Here is a 6,000-nt window from a genome sequence, read left to right on the forward strand (position 1 = left end):
AGCAAGTATACTCCAATAAAGATGTTAAAATAAATAAATAAATAAAAAAGGCTCAGCAGGACCCCAAACCTGGCAAAGTAGGACAAGCCGCCACACTGGCTGGACACAGCCTAAGGGAACGCAGCGGGCAGGGGGTCCTGAGGTCCGAGCCTCGGAGCCACCTGCCGCTTTGGAAACATAAAGTTCAAGGGCCAGGCTATCCCAATCGTCAGCCTTCTCAGGCCTGCAGGGGAACAGGGAGGATTCTGCAGACCCAGGCCCCACAGTCACACACAGGTACCCCCTGCATGCTTGCACACGGGCATGCTCAAGGGCACACGCACCCAACAGCTGCAGAGGCCTCTGCACACAGGTGTGCCCATCTACACCCCACGCAGTCACAGCACACTCACCCCAAAAGAGGCCTGCACCCCCAGGCACGCACCCAGCTCCCAGCCACCCGGCAAGCCCAGACCCCCAGTGAGAGAGGCCCCCAGCCCTGCCTGGAGCCCTCCTAGCCCATCTTCAAGGAGGCCTCAGTCCCAGCCTCACCGCAGGTCTCTGCTCCCACCTGGTGGCCATTTGAGGAACCAGAGGGGACTCAGCCAAAGACAGAAGGAAGCTGTGGGTGTGGGAGGCAGCGTGACTTGAGGGGGACCCACGCCCACCGCAGGGTTACAGGGGCTTAGGGGGATCACGGGACTCAAGTTCCTCCTACCAGGTTGGGTCCCAATCCCCGCACTTTTAGGCTCTTTGACCCAGGCCGTGTAGCAGACGCCGCAATCGAGGACAGTCACGGTCGAGAGAACTGGGCTTGCGGAGAGACCTGTGACAAACACCCCTCCCAGGGGCCCCTAAGGAACCAGAGCAGGCTCTCAGGGCCTTGGGCTGCAGTAACAGAAGCACAGCCTGCCTGGCAACGGAGGGGAGAGTGCAGCGTCGCCCTTCCAGGCTAATGAGAACCTACTGTATAGCACAGGGAACTCTACTCAATGCTCTGTGGTGACCTAAATGGGAAGGAAATCCAAAAAAGAGGGGATATATGTATATGTATAGCTGATTCACTTTGCTGTACAGCAGAACTACGCTCAAATAAAATTAATTTTTTAAAAAAGGTGCCTTTTGTTATGTTAATGAGGTGACTTTTGGAAAGCCAAATATATATGAGATGACCAAATATATATATATATATATATAATATTTTTTTTTCCTTTCTAGATTACCAGTTTATTATAAAAAGATCTAACTCAGGAACAGCCATATGGAAGAGACGCACAGGGCAAGGTATGGGGAAAGGGGTGCAAAGCTTCCATGCTGTCCCACCTGGCACCTCCCTGGGTACACCAATCCAGAAGCTCTCCAAACTCCATTCTTTTTTTTTTTTTTTAATAATTTTGAAGAACTTTTTTTTTAAATTATTTATTTATTTATTTATTTTAGTTGTGTTGGGTCTTCGTTTCTGTGCAAGGGCTTTCTCTAGTTGTGGCAAGCGGGGGCCACTCTTCATCGCGATGCGCGGGTCTCTCACCATCGCGGCCTCTCTTGTTGCGGAGCACAGGCTCCAGACGCGCAGGCTCAGCAGTTGTGGCTCACGGGCCCACTTGCTCCGTGTCATGTGGCATCTTCCCAGACCAGGGCTCGAGCCCGCGTCCCCTGCATTGGCAGGCAGACTCTCAACCACTGCGCCACCAGGGAAGCCCCAAACTCCATTCTTTTAATTTCACTGAAGCTTCGTTATGTAGACAGGATTAACTGATTCAACCTCAAGCCCCTCTCCCCTTCAAGGGGGTGGGGGGGAGGGTGGAAGAGACTGAAAGTTCCAATCCTCTAATTCTGGTTGGTTCCCCTGGCAACCAGCCCCTTCCTTAGGGGCTTTCCAAAAGTCACCTCATTAACACAAACTCAGGTGTGGTTGAAAGGGTTTTGTTATGAATATCAAAAGACACTCCTATCTGGAAATTCCACGGGGTTTAGAAGTTTTGTGCCAGGAATGAGGGACAAAGACCAAATATATATTTTATTATACCTACTGCCTAATACTAAATCTTACTGCTAATAAGGTAAGTACAATTAAAACGATAGTGAAATACCATTTTCACCTATCCAATTGGCCACATGGAAAAGTTTGATATTACTCTGTGTTGGTGAGGATACTGGGGAACAGGCAATCTCATACACTGCTAGCTAGTGCAAGTATGAAGGGCAGCATCTGCTGAAATTTTCAATGCATATTTCCTTTAATCCAGCAAGTCCACTTTTGTGGGCAATTCAGAACCCTCTCTAGAATAAGGGTCAGCAAATTTTTTTTTTCCAAAAAGGGCGAAAATGTAAATATTTTAAGGTTTGGGCCACGTGGGAGATGGCCAAATATATATTTTTGGTCCGAATGACCAAATATGTATTTTTCTTCATAAATCACAATATTGCACCCAGCTCAATAAAAATCTCCAAATGCTTTGCACATCAGCTGGCTTTGACAAGTCTTCACCTCTCCCCCCACCCCCTTCCTCTCTCCCTAAATCATGCTCTGAGTGTTTCTTGAAGAAATAGAAAAATCTTGGCTCCTCCAGCACATTGCCTCTCCACTCTCCATATTTGTGGTTGCCTCACTGACCCAGGTTGGCCACACGTCCCTTGCCAGCCACCTTACAGCCTGGTGAGATCCTGGACCTCCCAGATGGGCCTCCTGGCCTAGGGATGACCAGTAATATTTCTCTCAAATGCTAGCATCTACTGATCTGTAGTTGGGGACTGCCTGGAGTGTTGTATTGAGAAGGATCCTGAGCTATGGCTGAACTAGCAAGAAAGTGTGTGGTGATTGACTAGCAATGTCTGCCATGGGCGCAGGAATGGTTCGGAGTGGTGCCTGTGCCAAGTATTTGCCATTTCCAGCCTGGGGCTTCCCCTGCCACAGTGAGGCAAGAGGCTGGTCAGTCTTTTGCTGGGAGGCTCCCCTGACTGCTCCATCACAGGGCTGTCTTTCTACCCCTGCTCCCTTGCTACCTGGAGTTTTGCTGTCTAATACGGCAGCCACTAGCCACATGGGGCTATTTCAATTTAAATGAATTAAAATTAAATTAAAACCTCAGGGGCTTCCCTGGTGGCACAGTGGTTAAGAATCCGCCTGTCAATGCAGGGGACACGGGTTTAAGCCCTGGTCCGGGAAGATCCCACATGCCTCGGAGCAACTAAGCCCGTGCACTACAACTACTGAGCCTGCGCTCTAGAGCCGGTGAGCCACAACTACTGAAGCCCACGCACCACAACTACTGAAGCCCGCGTGCTACAGCCCGTGCTCTGCAACAAGAGAAGCTACCACAGTGAGAAGCCCTCACACCACAACGAAGAGCAGCCCCCGCTCGCCGCAACTAGAGAAAACCCGTGCACAGCAACGAAGACTCAACGCAGCCAAAAATAAATAAATAAATAAATAAATAATTTAAAAAAACACACACGTAAGATGATTTTTTTTAAAAAAGATCTGTATGTAGAACACTGAGCACCTAAGGGCTCGATTATGGGCTGTTATCATTCAAACGGGACTGATACAGAACTTTTCAAAGCTTCTGCTTCTGAGGTTTACACGTGCTGCTATGCCTAAGCCGGAAACTGATCATCACCATCTTTACATCACTTTGTGAAGTCATAACAATGGTGTTATGCATCTAGGGTTTTACAGGCAGTCCCAATTTCACATATTTAACACATTCTCCTGCCAAGAACCAAATACTTTATTTCAAAAATAAAATTACACTTCAGAACATAATATGGTAACCAGAGCCGAACCTAAGCTCCCACAATAACAACCAGAAAACTGGACAAAGTATATGAAGTAACTGTTTTCAGACACAGAAGGGGCTAGAGTCCCTGAAAGAAGGGAAGCAAACTAGGAGGACCCCAGGCTGCGTCAGCTCTTCGCCTGGAGGCACTTTCTGAAATGTGGTGCTGGGAGGGGGACCCAAGCAGACCATGGTGGTCCTGCCGAGGCAAAGGCACCAGGAGTTCACGGAAGACGAGGTGCCTGGAAACACCAGAAAAATAAATGAAATGAAGAGCTATATAGCTATTATAAGCCAGTGGTGATGACAACTTACTAGGATATACTCAATCCAAAAGAAGACTGGAGAAGAAAAAAGCAACAAGGAAACAAATAATACATACGAGATTTAAATCCAACTAAACTGGTAATTATTCAAGTGTAAATGGTCTAAATAGTCTAATTACAAGGCAGAGGTCAGAGAACAGACATACCATGCAAACACCAATATCAAGAAAGCTCGAGTGATTATAACAATATTAGACAAAGTAGACGTCAGAACAAATATATTATTACCAGGACAGACTTCTCATCATGATAAAAGTGGTAGATTCATCAAGATGACATAACAATCATAATGTGTGTGTACTGGGAATTCCCTGGCGGTAAGTGGTTAGGGGTCCATGCTTCCACTGCAGGGGGCACAGGTTCAATCTCTGGTCGGGGGACTAAGATCCCGCAAGCTGCATGGTACGACCAAAAAACAAAAAAATACCGTGTGTACCTATCACAGGAGATGCAACAATGCCTCTCCTAGGCACTTACCAAAGAGAAATGACAGCATTTGTTCACAACAAGACTTGATGAAAAATATCCATAGCAGCTTTACTCATAATTTCCCTGAACTGGAAACAACCCGATGTCCATGAAAAGTGAAGTGTGTTAATAAGTCCATACATTGGAATACTATTCAGCAATAAAAGAAACAAAAATCCCAACACAAGCAACATGATAATGAACCTCAAGGAAGAACATGGTGCTGAGGCAAAGGGGCCAGACCCAAAAGAGTGCATAGGATTTGATTCTATTGATAGGATGTTCTAGAAAAGGCAAATATAATCTATTGTGACTGGAAGCAGAAGCAGATCAGTGTTTGCCTGGGGCTGGGTGGGATGAGCTATTTAGAAACGGGCCCAGAGTGTACTTTTTAAAGTGATGGAAATGGTCCATATATGGATCGTGGTAACAGGTACACGGGTGCACACTTTTGTCAAAACTCAAACTCTATACTTAAATTGGATGTATTTTATTGTGAGTGTTTTATACCTCAATAAAATTGCTTTTTAAAAGAACAAAAGCATACAGCATATTTATCAGTAAACAAAGAAAAATTAAGTAACAACTGGATCCTTAGACATGTGGTATCTCACGAGAAGGAAATCAGGCATATTCTGAAAGAGATAAGCTAAAAAGTTAACACTAGAAGAAAAGGGCCCAAATCAATGTTCCCAATAAGCTATCCTATTTCAAGTTCTCTTCCATCACCAATTCTGAACCCACTTCTTGGTTTAAAAGTAGAAGCCACAAAACAAACCTAATTTCAATCTTCTGAAATAGTCATAGATTATATGGTAAGCAAATGAATTCTGAAAGAGCAAACTTTGAAGACAATGAATTAAAAAATAAAATCAAAGCAGTGAAATATTTCCAGTAAGGAAAAAAAAAAAGATTTCTTTGGAGAGTAAGTGCCTCTTACAAGGGAAGAAAGAATATGTGCTTCTTGAAGAAGCTGTCCTAGTTGCTCTCACTGTGTTCTACTGTTATAAACAGTCTCTTTGAGGGACTAAAGCAATTCTCTCTGCCCCCACCTCCATCCACACTTTGCTGGGATTTCTCTTGGAAACCACCAAATCACAAGAATCTTCTCTGTTCATCAGCGAGCAGAGTTGGGACAAAGCTCTGAACTCTAAGGCTGACCTAAAAGCATCACGCAGAACACAGAGCGGGTGTGACAATACTCTTCAGCAGACGGCCCACTGTGCAAAGCAAGCAAGTCACCTTAATTCCGAGATGCATGAACACAGTCATCGCCCTACACCCTCAGGCTCTTGCCTGAGCCTTTCTTTCACCTTCTGACCCCAGCTGAACCCAAGCACATGGTACCCTGCAAGCCCCTGTGCCTCCCACCCGCTTTTGTACCACAGCACAATTCACTGCAAATCTATCCTCCCATCTTCAGATGACTTCTCACCACCTCCACTGCT

This window comes from Balaenoptera borealis (genome assembly GCF_965194805.1).
Source record: "Balaenoptera borealis genome assembly, contig: HAP1_SCAFFOLD_924, whole genome shotgun sequence".
In the NCBI taxonomy this organism is placed as follows: domain Eukaryota; kingdom Metazoa; phylum Chordata; class Mammalia; order Artiodactyla; family Balaenopteridae; genus Balaenoptera; species Balaenoptera borealis.